General features: G+C 33.4%; 1 long non-coding RNA gene across 1 annotated transcript; it reads left to right on the top strand.

Moving 5' to 3' along the window:
- The first annotated feature begins 6,475 nt into the window (after positions 1 to 6,475).
- LOC106410020 lies at positions 6,476 to 14,327 on the top strand. The gene is made up of 3 exons (XR_001282242.3): positions 6,476 to 12,557; positions 12,646 to 12,749; positions 12,844 to 14,327. It is a non-coding gene; the product is annotated as an uncharacterized LOC106410020 (long non-coding RNA).
- Positions 14,328 to 22,376: the final 8,049 nt, after the last annotated feature.

Raw genomic sequence — 22,376 nt, 5'->3', positions numbered from 1 at the left:
GTTGACATGTTCTTCTTCATCCTTAAACAAAATTACCCCGTAAACAAATCTGTCACAACCACCACCATCACCATCATCTCTGTCTCCTCGTTCTCTACCTCCGCCAATGAAGCTGTCTCAGCCACCATCACCATAACCTCCGCCGCTGCCACCATCATCTTAATCTCCACCCCCTCGTTATCTATCTCCGCTAATGAACTCTGTTTCAACCATCACCACAAAATCTCTTTTTATCAATTCTCTTATCAAAGCTTCTTCTTGTCCAGATGCAGATTCATAAAGAAGATAGAGTTTTCTCCACCATCGATTCAAGATCTGATGCGAGGAATGAGAGATTGGCCGGAAGCGGAGACATGATGAAGCCGGAATCATAGAAAGCGGTGACAAGGTGAAGCCAGAAGTGGAGACAGCGATGAAGCTACGGTGGAGGCGGTGAAGCCAAAGGAGTAGTAACGGAAGCTGGGCATAGAGAGGAAGAATACGACGAAATTCATGGCTGGGTACGGAAGATGACAAGCACAGTGGAGAAGAAGAAGTGGTGGTCGTGGTGGAGAGCGACGGAGATTAGTGGTGGTCATTAGCGGCGGGGACATTAGGTTTAGAATTTTTTTTTGGTTTACATTTTAACTTTGGTTTATTGTAAACCGATTCATATTTGTAAACCATATTTAACTTTAATGAATAAATAAAATTTCTTTTTAAATTTAAAATTTGTTATTGTAGAAAAACCTAAGATTATCTATCATAACACAAAATATAAATCGTAATCGATTTATAACAAAAAAGTAAAGTTATAGTTACCTTAATAACATCATCTAAATATTGCTATCGTATCTGCACATTTCATAGCGTCAAGAAAAAAAGCTATCATAGAAAAGGTACCTACGATGGCTGCCGATGACATAGCATAACAGAAAACGCTATGAAAACCCTACTATAGCATTTTTCGTGTGCTAAGAATGTACATATTTCTTGTAGTGAACTAACAGTTTTATCTTAATGTTCGGCAGGTAAGAGAGTATATATATGCAGAAGAAGATGTAACTAAGTTATGATAAGGTTTAATTGTAGTCAAATTATTTTGGGTTAGTGTAGCAAATAAGGCATGTTATATGTAATTATAAACGACAGAAACTCATTAATAGGAAAAATCTAAAATTAGTTATAATATAAGTGGCAAATTCTGTAAATACCATATGAGAATAGGGTTAGTTTCATCAACAATCTGGTTCATAACACTCTCCCTTGAATGACATAACCATTTAGAGCTTGTAATGTGCTTTAATGTTGCCTCATTAAAACCTTACCAGGAAAATCCAATTGGGACAAAACCATGGTGAAGGAAAAAGAGTACAACACACATTAATCCCCCCTGATTTGGACATTACTGAAGGTCCCTTGGACCTCTCCAATTTTCTGCAATCCGTGGATGATGAAGATCTTGGGCATAATATGCTTCGTCCTCGAACATGATAGTTGGTTCTTCTTTACCATCGGCCATGCTACAATCTGATCGAACATATTGAGTCATCGACCTCAAATACACACACACGAAATCGTGGATGATGTTGCTGTGATATGCGTGTACCACCATGTGTAAAACATAACATGTCTGAAAACAAATCAACAAAACCAAATAACCCCTCTTTGGACTGGTTAGTATAAAATAAACCAAAATCAAAGGCTTCTTTATCGTCCTTCTTATGGACCAATCAGATCAGTGTCTAAAACAAGACTTCTGCATCGTCCATCTCAGGATTAAATGGACTTCTTTATCATCCACCTTAGGACTGAAAGGATCAGTGTCCAAAACAAGTGATCTCACGCCCATATACTAGATAATGGGTGAGACTGGTCCATATTAAATCTCTTGAGTACCCTTTTCTGTATATACTATTTGATGCACAAGGATTTCATTGGTAATGTACTCAAGCTGTAATCCCAAACAAAACTTTGTTTTCCAAGATGTTTCATCTCAAACTCTTTCTTGAGACATTTAACTGTTTGGGAAATTGTATCCAGAGGTTCCTAGGATATTCAGATCATATACTTTGATGATTATCAATATTGTTCTCGAGAACTTGCTGTACTTTCAGCTCAATACCCTCTAGTACTTTCATTATCCAGTGGACCATATAAATATGCAGTCACTACATTAACTTGTTGCAAGTCTAATTTTCTCTCATATATAGCCAAACTTATGAGAAATCTAAAAGTAGTTGCATCCGCCACATGGGAGTATGTCTCCTCATAATCTATTACTGGTCTTTGTGAGAATCCTTGTGCAACATCAGCTTTATATCTCACGATTTCTATTCCTCACAAGACCCATTTATATCTACTGGTTTTAACATCATATGGCGTCTTAATCATATGACCAAATACGCATTTCTTCCTTAAACTATTTAACTCAACGTTTCCATTCAATCCAATCTGTTCTACGAGTGCGCATTCTTATATTGACGTGGGTTCATGATCCTTGCTTATATTCATAAATTCAAGTGCTACCTTGTATGCAAATAAATCATCTTATGTCGATATTCCTTATTGGTTCCATTATGTTCCAGACATGATATAATCGATTGAGATTCATTATTATCAGGACCTTTAATACTTTCCAGCTTGGTGTCCCAAGCTACATTGTTTGGTACCTGTACCTTAGAGCCGGCCGGCCTTATCTCCATGTCTGGGATGGTTTCCTTATTAACCTCGGATTTGGATTTTGATTATCATTCTCTGCACCTTTCTTTTGTTTCCGAGGATTCTTATGTTTTGGAACCTATTTGGTCTACCACGTTTCATACGTTGTCTAGACTCTGTAGCAACTTAACTGTGTCTCTTCTTGAACATCAAATTCGTTGGTGCTTTACAAGCTGGTTTATATATGACTTAGTCATTTTTTTTCGGGTCAGCAAATGTGTCTTGCATTTGATTAGCTAGCTTTGTAAATGTATAATCTTTGGACGTTTATTTCACATTCTTTAGTCCGAGGATCTTGCCAAGACATTGATGGTTGATTTCATTCTATTTCTTTTACCATTCTTTTACCAGCTTTATTATTTTTTTCTCCTCCTGGTCTTAAAATAATCTGTGTACCTGGCCTCAAATATAAACACCCATAGTTGGCTCAAAGTACTTTATTATTGTGGGAGAATCATATCCAACATATATCCCCATCCTCCTTTTGTGGTCTCATCTTAGTTCTCTGTGGTGGAGCAATTAGTACATAGACAGCACATCCAAATGTCTTATGATGGGGTATGTCTGGCTCTTGACCAATTAATAATTGTGATAGGGGATATCTATGCTCACTAAATGGTGTGATGCGTATTAACTTAGGTGCATGTAAATTTCGTGTGGCCCAAGCTGTGAATGGGAGTTTTGACCTCATAATTTATGGTCTATCAATCAGCTATTTGTGTTTTAAAAGATTTCGGCCAAGCCGTTCTTGGTATGGACATGTATCACAGAATTGTCCACACTTACCCCCATGGAAATACCATAATCATTTAAACGCTTGGGACATGTATTCACCAGTATTATCTAAACATATAGTCTTTATTTATAAAAAGGGGCTCGTAGCCGCTTTACTGGTGATGGCCTAACGAGTTTCCCTTGTGTACATGCTACACACGTGAGATTCTTTGGGATAACTCTTCTTATCTTTTAATGTGTGCCTTTTGATATCAATTTTCGCATCATGTTTGGACCAGGATAGCCAATCCGGTTGTGCCATAAAGTGTATATTTTCGCAGGTTTTTAGCATCTATCATACTGATCTATGCATAGTCTAGGTCAGTAGAGAATGCAGGTATAGTTTTTAGGACTTATTATGGCCTTGGGCGATTTTATACATATATCTGAAGGAACTCTTTGTTTCCTTCGCCCATTGTTTCAATATGGAAACCATTCATTCTTATATCTTTAAAACTCAATAGGCTGCTCTTGCTCTTAGAGTTGAGTGAATATAAAGCATCACTGATTTCTAGATGCATATCCTTAGGCAATAATATATTAGCCTAGCCATAGTCTTCTTTCAAACTGGCGATACCTGCTTTAGTACTTATATTGGGGTTTTTCAGTGTACTCATATAGAAAAATCATTCATTCATTTAATCTAAACAGAAAATGTAATAGAAATAAACTCAAGGAGATAAAAATCAGAGAAAGCATACAAGCAAAGCAATCACACAAGTTTGATGTCGAAATCAGATTATCAACTTGATTCTTTTAGGCAATCATAAGTCTCATATTCCATAAGATCATCTTGATCATGTTCGAAATTATTTTTACCATCTTTATAGACCAAGTGGGTTTCAGGATCCTTCCCTTTCAGACTCTCTTTGATAGAGGTCACAAAAATGTTTGGGAGTCCTTCATATCTTAGCCCAATGGTTCCCCATTCCACATCTATGGCACACTGATTTGGTCGAGTTTTGTGGTTTAAAGGATATACCACGACCACTGCCTTGACCATGGCTCAAATTGGTTGATTCCCACGGCCTCTGCCATAGTGATTCCCACGGCCAAATGTGTTATAGTGGCCATGGCCACGTCCTTTCCACCCTCCACGACCATGACCGTGTGGTCTATCATTCTGGATGTGGTTACCTTTTTTTTTATTCTGCGGCCTTATTGGTATCAGGTAATGGGGTTAATCTAGGAGGTCTCAATTCACTGTTTCTCATCAGTAATCCATTATTTTGCCCAGCTAGCAATAGACTCATCCACGGACTTATAGTCCTGGATTCTGGGATTCCTCCAATCAAATAGGGCCTTTGGTAATAACACCGTTCTTTGGTGATCATATCTCGATTTTTAACTCTGTCCAAAGATCAGATACTGATCTTTGAGACTCTTAATAAGATGATGGCTAATAATTAATATTGCCCTGTATCAATCTTTCTCATTGGCATTATTGCCTTCTATGATACATTCACCAAGTCTTTTTGACTTTAGGATAATCTTTGTATCCAATGCCCACCATAAATAATTATCTCCAGAGAGATTTAGGGCAGCAAAATCCAGGTTAATTTTCGACATCTCAAATCATATATCACTCAATATTTAGGTATAATTTTCATGCGGCCTTACTCTTAAAAACAATCAATTCGGATTTCAATCTTGTGAGGACAATGAAACTATCAATCTTAAAAGCATTTAATCAATCAGTCAATTTCAAGCAAGTCTCAGCAATACTATTTCTATGTGCTCATAATATTATGGTTTATCAATACTAGCAAAAACGGATTCAATTAATCATGCAATTAGGGTTTAACAATCAATGGATTTTAGCAAGACTAGTAAAAAATATTTATTAATCACTCAATCAGTTTCAAGGCTGATTTTAGGAATACTAGAATATAGATTTCAAGCATGAATTTCAATGAATCAGTTTCAAGGCTGATTGGTATTTAGCATAAACCGTGTGTAAATAATCTATCTAGTATCCGAATTTATCAAACCTCAAAAACATATAATCAGATCAATCAATTTAATAGAACTCATAAGCATAATGAGTTTAGGGTTTCAAGTTTCAGATATGCGGATTAAGGTTAGGACTAGAATTAGAGTTTCATGATTTCTAATCAGATCAATCAATAAAATCGAACTTAGCATACATTCTTAAATCTCAAGACATTAGATTTTATCATGAATCTATCAACCTAACATACGGATTCTCTATTCTCAAATACATCCAAATCAGATCAATATAACCTATCATACAGATTATTTAGGGTTTCTATTTAAAACATATCAGATTACAAAACTATCAATCCTAGCAAATGATATTAAACCTCAAGAATCATGCAATCAGATCATTCGGATTTTAAACAAGTAGTCCTCAATCAATCTATCAACCTATTGGATTATATAAGCAAAGCAAGCTAGCAACCTATCAGATTCAATCAATGTTTTAACAGGCTGGTCGGTTTAAACAATTTTAAATCAGATGAACAATTAACCAAGCAGGATGAGAAAATAAATCTATCAATTTAACGGTCAAACAATTCTAGCAACATAGCATCAGATTCAATCAGATTTAAAACCTCAATGATCAAAACCGAAAACAGTTTTGATTTCAAAATATTCGATTAGGGTTTTAATATATGATTTGATAATTATAGTATAATTAATTATGATACTTATATTATTTAGGGTTTATAGATATAGGGTTAGGGTTTATCGGATTTTAACTTGTAAAAACCGATTTGGGGTTTTAATCATGTATGAACATGATTTAGGGTTTGGGATATCGAACTTTTAGAGCTTCGATTTACTCAATTAGGATTTTTGATCTATTACCCTATGGTTTTGATTCATAAAGATTAGGGTTTTAGGGTTTCATTCTTTATCAATCAATCCATGTTCGATTATGGGTTCTTAGGTTTTGAATTACCTTTTAACCTTAGATGATTGTTGAATCGGACCACCAAAGGAGTTGAGCCGCGAGCTGGACACGAACGGGACGTGAGCTGGAATGGATCGAGTCGCTTCTATCGGGTCGCGGACGTCCTTTGTTGCTTGATCGGGAACGTTGGTACGCAAGCTGGTACTTGCAGTCAAAGAACTCGTAGATCTGGAACAGTTTGAACACGGACTGGAACAGGCTGATCGTACAATCTGGAATAGTTGAGGCGTACTAAAACTTGCAGAGATCAGTCCACAGATCGATCTTGTTGAGATCAGTGGTCGAATACAGATCAGGGTCATGATCAAAGAGAGGTGATCGATAGAGATTAGGGTTTTAGCAATGGAGAGAGATTTAGGGTTTATGGTCGATATTTTAGCTTAGGGTTTTAAAGATCAATCGTTCTGATAACGTGTTATAAAAGTAATGGAATAGTCTATTTTTATTCATAACATAGAAGTTCCTTATATATGATATTACACCGTCATAGATAAATATAAAGATTACAAATCATAATCTCTCGGTTATGAGCCATCCAAAATCTGGTTCATAACACCTACCTACATTAATTTGTAGTGATTTTCCATTCCAATTATGAATGGATTTGCTAACATATAGGTTAAAATTCCAAATATTTTTCTTAATCTGATTTCCCCTCTCATTATACTTAAACTGGTTTCTCCTCACATTTCGTGTATGACCAAAATCTTCCAATAAGACAAAAAAAAAATGCACAAGTGTGTATGGAACCATGGATAGTTGAATATACAAGTAGTTATATCATTTCTTCTTTATTGGGACATACAATATCTAAACCCGTAAATATATGAGCTCGGCCCAGTTCGACCCAAAAATATTTTGGGCATAGAATTCAAATTTCGGCCCGGCCAATATAGGGTTATAGGATTTTTGGGCTTTTCAAAAAATAATTTTTCTTTGTTGTTTTAATACATGTGAATTTTCATAAAAAACCAGTCTCAACTTTTTGTTTTAGAATATAAAGTGAGTTTAAATTTTTCTTCTTTATCAAAAATATTTTACTTTTTAGTATGTTTTATACGTTTTACTTTTTTTGTATGCTTCAAAACATATTATAAACTAACCAAAATTAATAAGATTTAAATAATCAAATATAAATTAAAATTAAATATAGAAGAGAACAAAATTTATGATAAACATGATCAAACGTTTCAGACTTTGTATGTTGAAAAAACAAACATGTTATAGAATAATAAGGTACATTTGCAAAATTTAAAATGTGACATTTGTAATGATTAAACAATAGGGTGCATTAGCAACTTTCATATTTGTTTTATTAGAGTTTGGATCAAAAATATTTAAATAATATGGCAATACTAATAATGGTTTGGATTGCAAAAATGATAATATTTAAACTAAAATATAAAGTGTTGGGTTTTTGGACCGGCCTAGCCCAAATAGGCTTAGGGCCAAAATATCCAAAGCCCAAATTTTTTTTGCTTTTAAAATTAAGCTCAACCCCGGTAATTTTTAGGCTCAGACGAGTTTGGACTGCAGGCTTTGGCCCTAATTGACATGTTTAACAATATCACTTAACACTAAACGTGACGCACCAAATGATTTACAAAAACGAGATTTTTTTTTTTTTTTTTTTTTTTTTTTTGTCACTGGGCGCTCTCTGGAATCCCGGAGGAGTCGAATCCGTGTGCCTTGGGATCCAGTTCACTCTAGTGTTTTACCACAAAAACGAGATTTGATCACAATTTATGAATACAAAGCTTTCGTGACCATCTTATTCATGAAAGGTTAATATCGATACTATATATACGCGGATTTATGTTATATTACGTATAAAAAATCAAGAAATATACTAATTTGGATTGTAACTTAAACTTAATAAGCAACCCGCCTTAAAACGTGGTTATGTTTTATTTTTAATAAAACCAATAAATAAAATGTTACAAATTATAGGAAAATATCTTATTAAAATATTGGGAAAAATATCTGAATTCGAAGAACTAAACCGAACCAGATCTAAAAAGGTTAAAATGTTTGCATTCAAGGTTCCACTCATAATCATTTGAAAAGGTGTTAAAGATAAAAAAAAAAAATTTATCAACTTTGAGTGATGAATGGGTGACCGGAGTATTGCTTGTGCCTTATGATGCCAAACTGTACTTATGGCTTGTTTCTCTGTACTTGTTGGTGTTAGTAAAATAATTCTTTATTCCTAGCTTGTAATGTTTCTTTACCCGAGGCATAAAGAGTGTCTTAGAAGTACAATATATGTAAACACTTTACTGTTAAAAATTTGGTTGGTAATTCATTTCAGATGAAATACAAACAATATAAAAATTAAGATGTAGAAACAGTTTTGTTGACTTTATAGTTATCATTTTAATGAATAAACATTAGTTTAAAAAACTCACTCACGCATGCGCGCAGGTTATTATCTAGTCATTAGTTATTCGATATTAAATTAAACATTTAAACTATAATGCAATTTAATGAATTCAATTTAATGATAATAGTTTTTACCTAGGGAAACTTCACAAATCTAATATAAATCATTGTTAAACTTAAACAAATTAATAGAGTTAACGGTCAATTTTATACATTTAACTCCATTATATATTCATTCCATTTCTCTAACCTTGCCTCCCATGTAAATTTAGTAAATCATGTATATATCTTCACAATAGCTTCCTTACAAATCGAGAATCAATTAATTCCATATTTAAGGTTTAAACCATTTTGACCAAACACAATCCATTGTACATTCTCAAGCAACTTATTCCTAATATCTTCCGGAATATTCAAATATCAGTTTTCATATTCTGGGGTTTGGTTTTAACAATAACAAGCGGTTGAATAGAGTATATATATTTATTTGATATGATTTAGTTAAAAATGAAATATTAAGATATACTATCCTACTTCTAATCTCGCCATGTCTAGCCTCTTAACCTAGATTCTAAAACCCATCTATATATACTACTCCGAGTCTTACTCTCTACCCATCCACAATTCACATAAAACATGTCTAACCCTACAAATATGTCTCTCCTTAAGGATTTCAAACCTTACAAGACCAGCTGGCGAGTTCTTCTCCATTCGTGGAAGCAGAACACCAGTTATGCAGGAGAACCCTTGAGTGTATTCTTGCAGACGAAACTGTACGATAAAATTCAAGTCATATATCATTAGACCAAAAATATCATCTTATAACATTTTTTTGTCAAATAAATATTTGTAATCGTGTTTCATAATCTGTCTGGTCTATATCACAGCTTTAGAAGTTGAATTTTATTAACCATCAAATCTTTTTTGGTCGTAGGGTGTAAAAATTCATGCGAGTTGCAAAAGAACTCTAATCTTTAATGTTCAACGTAGTCTACCGGTCGGAGAATGGAGGATTTTATAGGTAAATTTTCTATATCATAGGCTTCTGGTCAATTTAGACCAACAAACCTCCAATACAAAAAATGACTATCAAGGAGACACAATGATAACGAGTTCTGATTTCGGAATGATAGTCACTTCCTTTCTCAAGCCAGTTATGAGGCTATTGGTAATGGGAATCTCAACACCTACTTTCTAACTGGAAAGTTCGTTCTTACTTTCCTAGATAATTCTAAAGAGTTTTCATGTCATTCTTTCATTCAAAACTAACTGATAAACAACAATTCACGCAGGTGTAAAATTAAAAAATGTCATACTCCTTTCGATCGTCAATAAAGTATGTTCATCATGAACGGGAAGTCCCTGGCCTGTAACATACAAAAAAGACAAAAAAACAAGAAAAAAAAACATGAATATGAGACTGTTGAGTATATCTAACCTTCTTTGTGTCTGCTTTTCTTTATATTCATGTGGTTTCATTCCTTGAAACTACACTCATGATCTTTCTATCTTCGACCCTTTCTTCCAAAGTAATATATTTCTCTCTTCCCTTCTCCCTGCTTTTCATATTCCACCCTTTCATCATATGTAATGATGGTTTCTTATTATTAGAATATATTCCTAAAAATCCCATAAGCAATCAAAATTATTAGATCAAATTTCAATGGGTTCTCATATCTTACAAAAAAGATAGACATACCTATGTCTGTCAAATGTGATTCAATATAAGCTCATAACACTGAGTGTTTCGTTTATCCGGAGAGCGAAGATGAAATTCCACAAATCTTCTGATATTTACTTGGATTTCTTATCGGAGTCACACATAATATCTGACTTGGTATATTAAATATACTTGGATTTGTTCAGATCATTATTTGTCTAACGAAATCGAAACCCATAGATCAGCAAAAAAAAGTAATAGCAAATTAGAGACGGGAAAATGATCTAACCTTTAGATTTTAAAACTGTGTGAGATATAGATTTGAACCATATTTGAGATACAACTAATCATCTTCAAGGTTTTTGTTTCCGATTGTTAAAATTAGTGGGAGTAAAGAGAGAGAGGATGAGAGATCGTCACTGAATCGACATAAAGAGAGCAAGACTCAAATGATTTGTGCTTAGTCGAATTTTAAACTGTAAATATGACATCCAATGATATATTATTTGAATAAGTCTTTTTAACATTTATTACATATTAAAACATATCTTTATATATAAAAGAAGCTTTGTTTCTCTCCTAGGTATGCCAACAAGGACGCCAGATAAGAAATTCGTTGCACGACAGCTTGACACGTGTCCAAGGGGAACAAAGCTCAGCGTTTCATTTAATTGTGAAACACTTTCTTTGTGGGCTACGTAATGTTTATGTTTGGGACTGAAGTGAAAGTTATTGGGCTCCGCATCAGTCGGCGTCATCCTTTCTTCCTCCTCTTGAATCCTCGGCGGAAACTTCTCTATTCTAAGTTCTGCTTCTATTCATCTTCCAAACGAAAAAAATCTAGAAACGTTACGGAGTTAGGCTGAGTTGAAGCGTCGTCTTCAATGCACTCACTAGCCATTGGTCTCTACTCCTCACACGATCTATCTTTAAAAGCACCCACCTCCCTTTACTTTCTTTTTCAGAATCTTCCACTATAAAAAGGTGTGCTTTATCCCGTGAAATTCATCAATCTAATAGTCTCAATCTTGAGCTTCCTAAAACAATAGCCAGGTCTATCTTTATCCTTTCCACATCACAATTATATGCCCGTCAATGTTTCCTACAGCTCTAGATCTATCGTCGCGACCTCTCCTATTGTTTTCTTCAACGACGTCTTTTCAGGAGTAAGCGAAGAGAAGATGAGAAATCATCTCTTTCCAAAGGTCATCAATGTTGGTATGATTTCAGCTTCGAAGAACAAAGATTTATCATCTTCCTTTGATTTTTCTTTTTTTCTACTCTCAGTGATTTCCATACCTCCTCATTTGTTAAGCAAATTTAGAATTTTCCGTAGCCCATTATTGGCCTTTTATATGCATGATCAATCTGGACTAATGGGTTTACTGGTAAGCTATCTTACCTTCCCTTTTATTTTCAGTGTAAAGGAACAAAGCTGAACCTGAGTTAAACATGTATATGTGTGTGAAATTTTGATTTGATGGTCTGGGAGGTGATTGGGGATATCAGCTTTCTCAGAAGAAGACAACATATTCTGAAGGTGCTGATTACAGAGTTAAGGAAGACAAATATATTCTCACTCGCTTTCTCCAACGATTGTCTTTTCTAAACCCCCAAAATCATGAATTTTTGCTTCCATCCCAGTGTGGATGTCTATGACAATATTTGTTTCGATATTCTTCAGGTATAAAACAATCATTTTGCTTCTACTACTACTTGTGTTTAACTGGTTAATCTCAAGCTACCATATATCAAATAAGCTATATAACTTTAAAGGAAACAGAAAAAATGTTTTACATTTTTTGTAGGATAAATGGTCATCCGTTTGATGCAGAAATGTTCTACTTGAGGCATGTATGCGCAAAGTGACAGAAGAGTCAGCAAAACGTCGAGCCGTTTGGTCTGAAAAGTGGCCAGAGTAGAGATTGTTCATCAGTGGTTGGATTCTAAGGAAGACACATATGGAAATCAGCACAAGAGGATTTCACAGCAGACATGTACGTTGAAAAACTATTGTTTCAGAGTCATACCTCAAGGGTGTAGGAATTGATTGGTGGTATGTGAGAAACGTTATGGATTGAGAGCGAGAGCTGTATATGGAGGGTAAGTACTGAAAAAAAATCTTTCACCAATACAAAATTGGCTCCATGTATCTGTTACTAAATGATATATCTCTCTTTTTGGCTTTCAGTTTTATTGCTGCATTGAAGGATCTGAGACTTTGTGTGATTAATGTACTTTCCTCAAACTTACGATCTTCATGATGATTCATCTATTCTCTGCACTGAAGAAGAGGTATGTATATATACATCACTCTCACATATATGCATCCCTATTGCCTTTTTTATATTTATGAATGCAAAATCTGATGTGTAAACAAAACCTTTAGGTGCAGCTTGGTGTCTGTAATGGCTGAAGTGGACCGAATTCTTATACCACAAGGAACATTTATAGTAAGTGATGACATGGAAAAGATAGGAGAAATTGAGAAGATGGTGGAATCACTGAAATTGAATGTAATAATGACACATTCCAGATATGAAAAAGGAGTGATCTCTGTTCAGAAGTCATGGTGGAGTCCTACAGAGGTCGAGACCATTACATCGGCGATAGCAAGTGAAAGAGAATTGGTTTAATATATATAGTTTTATGAGAATGTTTCTTTTATGATCACGTTGATTGTTTACATTGTATTAGGCTAATATGTGTATCCTTTTTTGCATTGACGAAGATTGTATACAAGACATTGTCCCTATAATGTAAGCTTTTATAAGTTTTTTATTCGGTCCTAAACAGCCGTGGAATATTTACTACTGCAGCAAACTTATATAGACTTTCTATTTGAACTATAGGTATGATGAGCTCATGTTAATTACATCACCAAAGAACTCTTAATAGAAAAATAAACTAGAGCAAAAAGAATTATTAAATTAAAAAAAAATTGTAACAAATTTAAAATTTAACTTATTAAATTGAATAACAAAATATAGTAAAATTGTTACTATAAGAAATAACTTATAAAATAAAGTCAATGTAAATTCTCATACCGAAAATTAATCAATAAATCTTATATTAAAAATTATAATTAGTTATTCAGATAACATGGTTTTGTTTGGTGTCCAAATATAGTAGCATAAACAAAATTCAAATAAATATCTATATTTTTAAGTAGTAACAATTGATATTAGATTTTTATGCTATCGATGAATTACCTACTTTTTTTTTAGTTACTGTAAAAGAAAATAGGTAATTCTTGGCGGTTAAACTCAATCTCCATGTTATACTTATTATGTCTATATATATATATATAAACATAATAGATATAGACACGTTTTCATCGATAATCACAACTATTATATTAGAAAATTTAGTCACCTAACGAAACTAACTTTGTGTCTTTACAGTAAACGACTTCAACAAAAAAGTGATAAAAATTTAAAAAGAAATTATAAAATAACATTCCATACATTAATTAAAATAAAATAATTTAAACTAAAAAAAATGTTAAGCAAAATATAATAGAGAAACTTCTCGCGCGTGGAATATGATGAGTCCATGTAAATATTACATAACCATTATAAAAATAGGAGATCTCCATTATAGAAATGTACTATTTGTATTGATAATTGATAGAATTAGAGAGATGGAGATGCTCTTAACACGAAACAATTTGGTTTTGGTTCGTACTCAATTATATGTTCGCTTCAGTTTCAAATGTATTTTGTTAAGAAATTGTACAATCAGTGATGTTCTTGCTTTAGTCGATAATGTTTGGCAATAACAATATTTAACTGATAACATGGAGATTCATTATATCGACACAAAATAATGAAAAAATAAATAATATATATAGTAGAAAGTCTATAAATTAATACTCGGCAAATGAATAGACACAATAATTAATAAATTTTACTGATCTTGAATTGGACATATGTAAAATATAACTTAATTCGATAAAATAGTAATAACATAACTTTTGTATAAACATAAAAAAATCATCTTTTAAAAAATAAATTCATCTTTCTTTCTTTTTTAAAATTTCACTACTCTGATGTTTTCATTGAACTACAAATAAAAGATATTTATATACTTTCATCAAATTTAACACGCATTATATATCAAATAACTTAATTAAGTAGATAAAATTTAACTAACATATAGTATCATAAAGTTAATTTTTTTGGAAGACGGAAAAAACTATTGTAAACAAGCAAAATATAATTTACACGTATAAATCTCTCACCTAAAACTTTCTAAAAGACGAAAATCATTATCATACACATTTCTTGCAAATGAAAACCTAAAAAATAAATCACAAATTCATAAAAAATAATAACCTAGATTACAAGTAAATCATATCCCGCCCGTAGGGCGGGCCGACCCTAGTTATATATATATTATTGTAAAAAATAAGTAGTTCATTTATAATATTAATTAATTTTAATACAAAAGAACATCTTAATACAATACTATAATCAATACAAAAGAACATTCAATACATTTGCATAATCAAAATAATTTTTTAAATTTTTTTATAATATTGAAACAAACACGAATTTTTTCGTGTCCAGAAATATGTAGTCTATTTATATTATATATAACTAGATAATAACCCTCGCGCATGCGCGGGGTGAGTTTTTATAATAATGTTTTGTATATTAAATGGTTTTAACATTATGCAACATTACAATCTTTTATCGATTATAAATGACGAATACAAATGTTACTCTCTTAAATATATCATCGTTGTTGAAGAGTTAACGTATTACATCTCATTTTAATTATTTTTAAGACTTCATATGCACAAAAACAAAATTTTGTGGCTGACACAAATCAGCAAAACCAAATAGGCATCATAGATTGTATAATGACAAAAGGGAATTAGGTTTTCTGATCTCGATTTGTTTACTATTGACTCTCCATAAGTGAGTTCATTTTCTAACTCTATAAAATTGTGCTTTCATTCTCGTTTTTGTTTTAAATAAGTTAAATTTCTCTTTTTAACTTCTTCTATGAATTCGGTGAATTAAATAAGTATCAATTTAAAAAAATGGATATCTGTAAAAATTAGTTCCAATCCAGATACATATCTAAGAATCAAAATTTTGAAAAAAATCACCGGCAAACTATATTAACAGATTAGTGTTCAAATATAATATATCAAGCTGTTATATAATATATAAGTGCAGACACGAAATATAAGTGTTTGTCTAGTATATATGCACCAGCTCGGTCTAAAAATCATCTAATTTTATAACAACAAAACAAATTATTTATTTCACCAGTTCCGATAATATCCAAACCCGAATGGATATCCGAAGATAACCAAACATAAGTATACTTAACCCTATATTTCTAGTTTACTTTCTCTAATTTATTCAAAATATTTATATTAATGATGCTTATTGCTCAAAATTAGATAATATACATATAATTATGTACAAAATTATTTGCTACTCACTTAAAATATATATCAACTCTTGTTTCTTGCATTAACAAAATTTGCATCTAAAATTTCAAAACAACAACTAATTTAGTATCTTTATACTTTAAATTTTTATCTCCAAACCTATTAATAGTTTAATTTTTTTAAAATTAGAAAACCAAATAAGTTAAAATATATTTTAAATACAAAAAACTTAAACAATGAACCATTTATTTATTTTTTCTTCAAAATTTAAATATCCAAACCCGACCCAAAATATCTGAACCTGAACATAAAATACCTGAACCCGGATCGAAGTGTAGAAATACCCGAACCCGGATCGAAGTGTAGAAACACCCGAACGAGTTTTATACCTTTATACTGAAATACCGATACAAACCGTGTATCCAAACGCCCACTCATACGATATATGATCATCATTTGTATCTTGCTTGAACAAAAAAAAAATAAGCCATTGTCACAAATTTTTTAATGTGAGACTTTTACCATTTTTAGTAATTTATAGTCGTTTTTTAAAATTCAAAATATAACATATAAGAAATAATCTATTTTTTTTATTATATGCTTAATGAGACTGTTTAATTTCTTTTAATAGTATAAAATTAAACAAAAAAGTGAGAGATTAGAAAAATTGTTATCAAATATGTATTATTCATAATCATTAATTGTCATATATATATATATTAACCATATTAGATAATTCCGTAGCTCTTATTTAAGGAAAGAAAAAATATTATTTTGTACAATACTAATTAATTTGATAGTTAGTTTAATAAAAAACATATTATATGTTTATATGGACCAACTTATTTTTCTAACAATTCTAAGAATCATTCTTGTGATGACACGTGGCTACGAAAATATGTTTTAATGTTCCAGGATTAATATATAGGGGATAACATACTTAAATTTTTAATTAAAAACATTAGTGTACAATAATCTAATATTATAAAGTAGGCCTGAGACTTTTATCCGAGATCCAGATTCGATCCGAGATCCGATCCGAAAATCTGGATATCCGGAGAGGCTGAATCCGGATCCAGATAGTAAAATGTTGGATCCGTCAAAACCAAATCCGGATCCGGATATCTTTATTTTTTAGTTCGGATATCCGGATCCGTAAATTTTATTAATAATTATTTCAAAATAGTAATATCTATATATAAAAACTAATTTTATTTAATAAATTTTCATATTTATAATAGTATATATAAATTTTATGTAAATTTTGTAATATTATACATTGAAATAATTAAAAACATTATATATATTTTTAGTTTTAAATTATTGTTAATATTTTATATATATTAATATTATTTTTTATTTATTTTAAGGATTCAAATCCGGATCCGGATATTCGCCGGATATTATAATTTTTTGAAGGATATCCGACACCCGGATATCCGCGAACCCAAGATCCTGATAAGGATAGTAAAATTATGGATCCGCCGGATAAGGATGCGGATCCGGATATCTTAAAATTGCCTGGATAGCCGATCCATCCCAGATCTACTATAAAGTAGAGTTTATCTCTCCTTATGGGCAAAACTGGCCATGTGGCATCTTTTTATTTGAGCTTTTTTTGTTTGTTTGATTCGTGGGCTCTCTTCGAAATATTCATATCTGGCCCATCCTCTGTTACGGTTTGTACCTGCACGCAGCTCCTCCTCCTCACTCTTCGTCTCCAAAAGCATCCGACCTCCGCCTTTGTAACGACATTGGATTTCGAGTAGTGTAGTTTCCGATTGTATTTAAATAAGTATTTTTATGAGTGAGTAATTGAATGATTATGATGGTAGCTTATTTTGTTTGCAGAAAATTGTCAAGAGTAATACTTAACAGATTTTGCAATATCTGCACCTGCTATAAAAAGTTCTATAGAAGCTAAGGAGAAAGATCTAATACTTGGTAAGTTTCAAGTGTTTAAGAGTTGGTTTCAATGATCTAAACGTTAGTGAATCCAAGTTTTGTTTACAAGTATGCTTGCTATATGATTGCCTTCAAGCCGGTTGCGGCAGAAGAATGTTAAAGATACTTCTTGAGAAGATTAATATAAATTCACAGAAATTTCGACATACTATAAAGATTAAGTGGCTACTAATCTAAGATATTTTTTAAAAATACTATGGATTACTTCTCTTGCTTGACAACAAAGCCCACTGTCTCACATTGTTATTTTTCTCTATCTCCTTCTCAGGGATATTGGCCTGGGCGTTCGGATCTTCGGGTCGGGTTCGGGCCGGTTCCTTTCGGGTCCGGGTCCTTCGAGTCCTAAACATTTGGACCCAATAGGTACTTAGAAATTTTTGGTTCGGGTTCGGTCGGTTCTTCTCGGATCCGGGTCGGTTCGGGTCTATAATTAAAATACCCATAAAATCCGCGTAATTTTTCGGGTCTATATCGGGTCCGGGTCGGGTTCGGGTATTTAAGATATGAAAAGGACATGACATATACAACTCCATCATATTTAGTCGATATTTGTCATATATATTTAAAATTTACAAAATAACTTAAATGAAACTATTAATAATTAAAATAAAATATTTTAAACTCGAAATTTTACATTTTAAATCATCATATTACTTATAAAATGTTACAAAATAATAAGAATTGTTGTTAACAAAAAATATTTCTACTAAATCATAAAATAATATATATAAAATAGAACACAAAAAATCATAGTTTTGGATATACACGTTTTTAAGTCGGGTACAAATCGGTTCTTATCATATCGGGTCTATTTGGGTCGGTTCCTTTCGGGTCCGGATCTATTCGGGTCGGTTCTTTTTGGTTCCGGTAAAAGAAATTTAGACCCAAAAAGTACTTGTAAATTTTCGGTTCGGTTCCGGATCGAGTATTTTTGGGTCGCTTTCGGTTCGGGTCTTCGGGTTCGGATCCAGGTTAAAATGCCCTGACCTAGATATGGGTTTCGACTTGGATGGAGATTTTGGCAAGTTATCATCATTAAAATTAGGCCTGGGCATTTCGGGTATCGGTTCGGTTCGGTTCGGGTATTTCGGGTTTCGGGTAGTTCGGATAGGGGCTAGAGGATCCATTTAGTACTCGACCTATTTTCGGTTCGGTTCGGTTCGGATAGTTTCGGGTTCGGTTCGGTTCGGATAGTAAATGTAGGAACCGGAAAATATCCATAAAAAGTTCGGTTCTCATTTGGATCCGGTTCGGGTTCGGATAGTTCGGGTAGTTTGGATAATTTGGATAAATTATTGGTTATTTAAGGTAAAATATCAAATAATTAGGATGATTTAGATAAAAAATTTGGATATTTCGGATTACTTTGGATATTTCGGATAAAAATATCCGGATAGTTTCGGATACTTTCGGGTAGTTTGGATACTTTATAATAATTTAGTTATCCTCAACTATTTTCAAATATTTTTAATAGAATTTTAAATTAAAAATATATATTTAGTGATGTTATATGTATATATAGTTAATATTTTTATATATTCGGGTATCCGTTCGGTTCTCGGTTCGGTTCCGGTTCGGTTCGGTTATTTCGGATATAAAAATATAGGAACCGTTCGGGTATTTGAGGGTATTGGTCCGGTTCCGGTTTCGGGTATTTCGGTTCGGTTCCGGTTCGGTTCTTCGGTTCCGGTTATTTTGCCCAGGCCTAATTAAAATGGACATGTTAGGACTTTGATTTCTCAAGCCCAGTCAAGAAAACCACAAAGACGAAAGAAAAGTATAGTGGAAGTTTAAAACAGAAAATTAATTTGTTTGCCTTCTTTTATGATTTTGATGTGTACGTATCCATTAATTTTTTTTTAATGAAATGCTATCTATGTTAATCTGAAGTAACTTAGCAATATGCTTTTCTGCAAGCAGGTTAGGCGACTTTAAACTTCATTCAAGCCCACGGAAGAAAGCAAACGAGAGCACGACCAAGTCCACAGATTACAAACTTCAAAGAGTTCACTGCTACAAGAAGATTTGATAAGTTTGACTCTTTGGACTTCGGTCCAGATTTACCAACAATTAGACAAGTGGCCTCCAGGGACAAATGCCGATATCAAGGCAAATGATTCAGCTGAAAACGTCTACAGATAGTATGAGAAGCACACATTGGAAACAAGCTAATGGTATTAGCATCGCACACTCGAATCAAGCTTCAATAGAGTGTGAAATTTTTTGAGGAGGTGGAATCACCTCAACGTCTAACGATGAGAGTCTAACGAGTTCATACAAGCGTGTTCAACCTCAGTCCGCCAACATTTCACCATTGATGACATTGTCTCTAATGGTTGAAGAAAATAGAGAGCATCATCTCAGTCATATTTGGAAAAGATCAAACATCAACAGGAAGAAATGGATATCGACACTCAGCCAGAAATACATGATCACATTAGAAGAACATTATGTGATCAAGATGCCGGAAATTCTAAATCAACTCTCTCAGGAAAAGCACCACCAGGCCAAACTGCCCAGGCCAAACTGCCCAGGTACCAGAGTTGTGTTCAAAGCTACCACAAGCTCCATCTGGCAGGTTATAGAACCAAAACTACTATTACTCCCAGAAAATATTTGGTACTTTATCATTTTCCTCTCAAAACTTGGATACGGGAGTAAATCTCTAGCTTCTCTATTATGTGACTGAGTGCAGCGTGCCCAAGCTCAATGATCTAAAGGCCATGCAAAATAAAGATTCAGGTTATATCAGATCCATGATTTTAAGGAGATAGTAAAACCACAATCACATGTGCTTTAGTCTCCAACTCAAACAGAGATTCAGCCAATTACCCGTGAAAGGATTGAGTCAAATTTGAACCCTACACTTCAAAAGGGTAGTATATTTTGATATTTTGGTTTAGTGGGTGTCGGGTTAGATCAAATAAAAACTGAAAACGTGATTAGTTACAACCGAAACCCGAACTCATCTAACCATAATTCTTTTTGATCTTTGATTTTTCATTTCCCGAATTATTTTACACAGAGTTCCTGAGAAATCTTAACCAAACCTTTATAAATCTCATCCCCCTTAAATCTCAAAACTGAAATCCTTTCCTTTACCAAATTCTTGCATATCTTCATTGATTCCCTTCTTCGAATTTGAAACCCTAATTCTTGTATAAGCCGGAAAACCGGACTGATATAAAACGATAGAATAAAAGCGATGTTAAGGAAAATATACGAATGTATAAAGCGAATACAAGAACGATAAGAAATCGTATTCGCGAAGAGACATGGAGTCGAGATATGATCTCTTTCCTTAACTCAAAATATTCGCTCCGTTAGTGAGACGGAACTGTACGAATATAGAGTCCCAGGATAAAACCATGGCAGACGAATCACGCCTCACTCGTGATCGCCCTATCGAACTATAAACTCTACGAAACACTCTCGCAATATAGACTTACGCAGAAGGATTGAGTTCCGAAACTTCTTCCTCAAGACTCTCTCTTATCTCGTTTTAAAAATTTTCGAGAGGATAACATGCATGACGTTTTTATTTTCCAGACAAACTACTTGTCGTTTTAAATAAAATTGTATGCTGTTTTTTCTCGAAATAAATGGCAAAACATTGAGCTTAACTTGGTCCAAAAAGAATACTTCTTATCGGGCCAAAGGCCCTCCACCCAAGCCCAAGCCCAAGCCCAAGCCCAAGCCCAAGCCGAGCCGAGCCGAGCCGAGCCGAGCCGAGCCGGCCGGACGGCGGCGGCGGCGCGCGCGTGGGGAGCTCTCTCTTCCTCTGAGCCGTTTACACTCATATGACACAATGCCATATTTATACTGCTCTATGACTCTTGTATTCCCCGATGTGGGACAATTATTGGTTTTGTCATTTAGACAAAAGTTGCAGTGTTACATACACCAAGCTACCAACTTCTTAGAATCATTTCTTATTCAATATTAATCTGTTTTTGATGTGTGAATATACCAGGTTGTAGTGCTCATTACAAGCTTTACAACGAGCTGATGATCTGACCGGAATAGCCACCGGTGTAGCCGGAAATGTTACCGGAAAATCAGAAAACATCAGCTTCTAAATTCTTTGTAAAAACAGAGTTCCAACAATTCTATCTCTTAAATATGATTCTTCGATTTCTCACACCCAATTCACTTGGTCGTCGTCCCTTTCATCAGAGAAGTCAAGTAATCAATCAAAACTACTCTTCACTCTTCAAATAGTACAACATTCTTTCGTAGGGTCTACTACTAGACATTCATCTCAGTCAAATCAAACATCATATGTGTATGGTCAAGGGTTTTAGAACGTGTCATTCATAGAATGGAGCTGGTTGTTGAAGATTTTGATCATGAACGGATGGATTTTGTGTAAAAGGAACTTGTTTCTCAAAAAGGAAAATATACGAAGAATGAATTAGAAGTATACTTGAAGGAATCAATTGAGAATCTGATCTCTTGATCAGACTTGAGTTCGACATTCTCTCATGGTGGAAAGTGCACAAAATGAACTATCTTGTTTGTGCATGAATGGCTAGAGATTGTCTTGC

This window comes from Brassica napus, chromosome C2 (assembly GCF_020379485.1).
Source record: "Brassica napus cultivar Da-Ae chromosome C2, Da-Ae, whole genome shotgun sequence".
Taxonomy (NCBI): Eukaryota; Viridiplantae; Streptophyta; class Magnoliopsida; order Brassicales; family Brassicaceae; genus Brassica; species Brassica napus.
The sequence above is the reverse complement of the archived record's forward strand: the minus strand, read 5'-3'. Positions and strand labels throughout refer to the sequence as shown.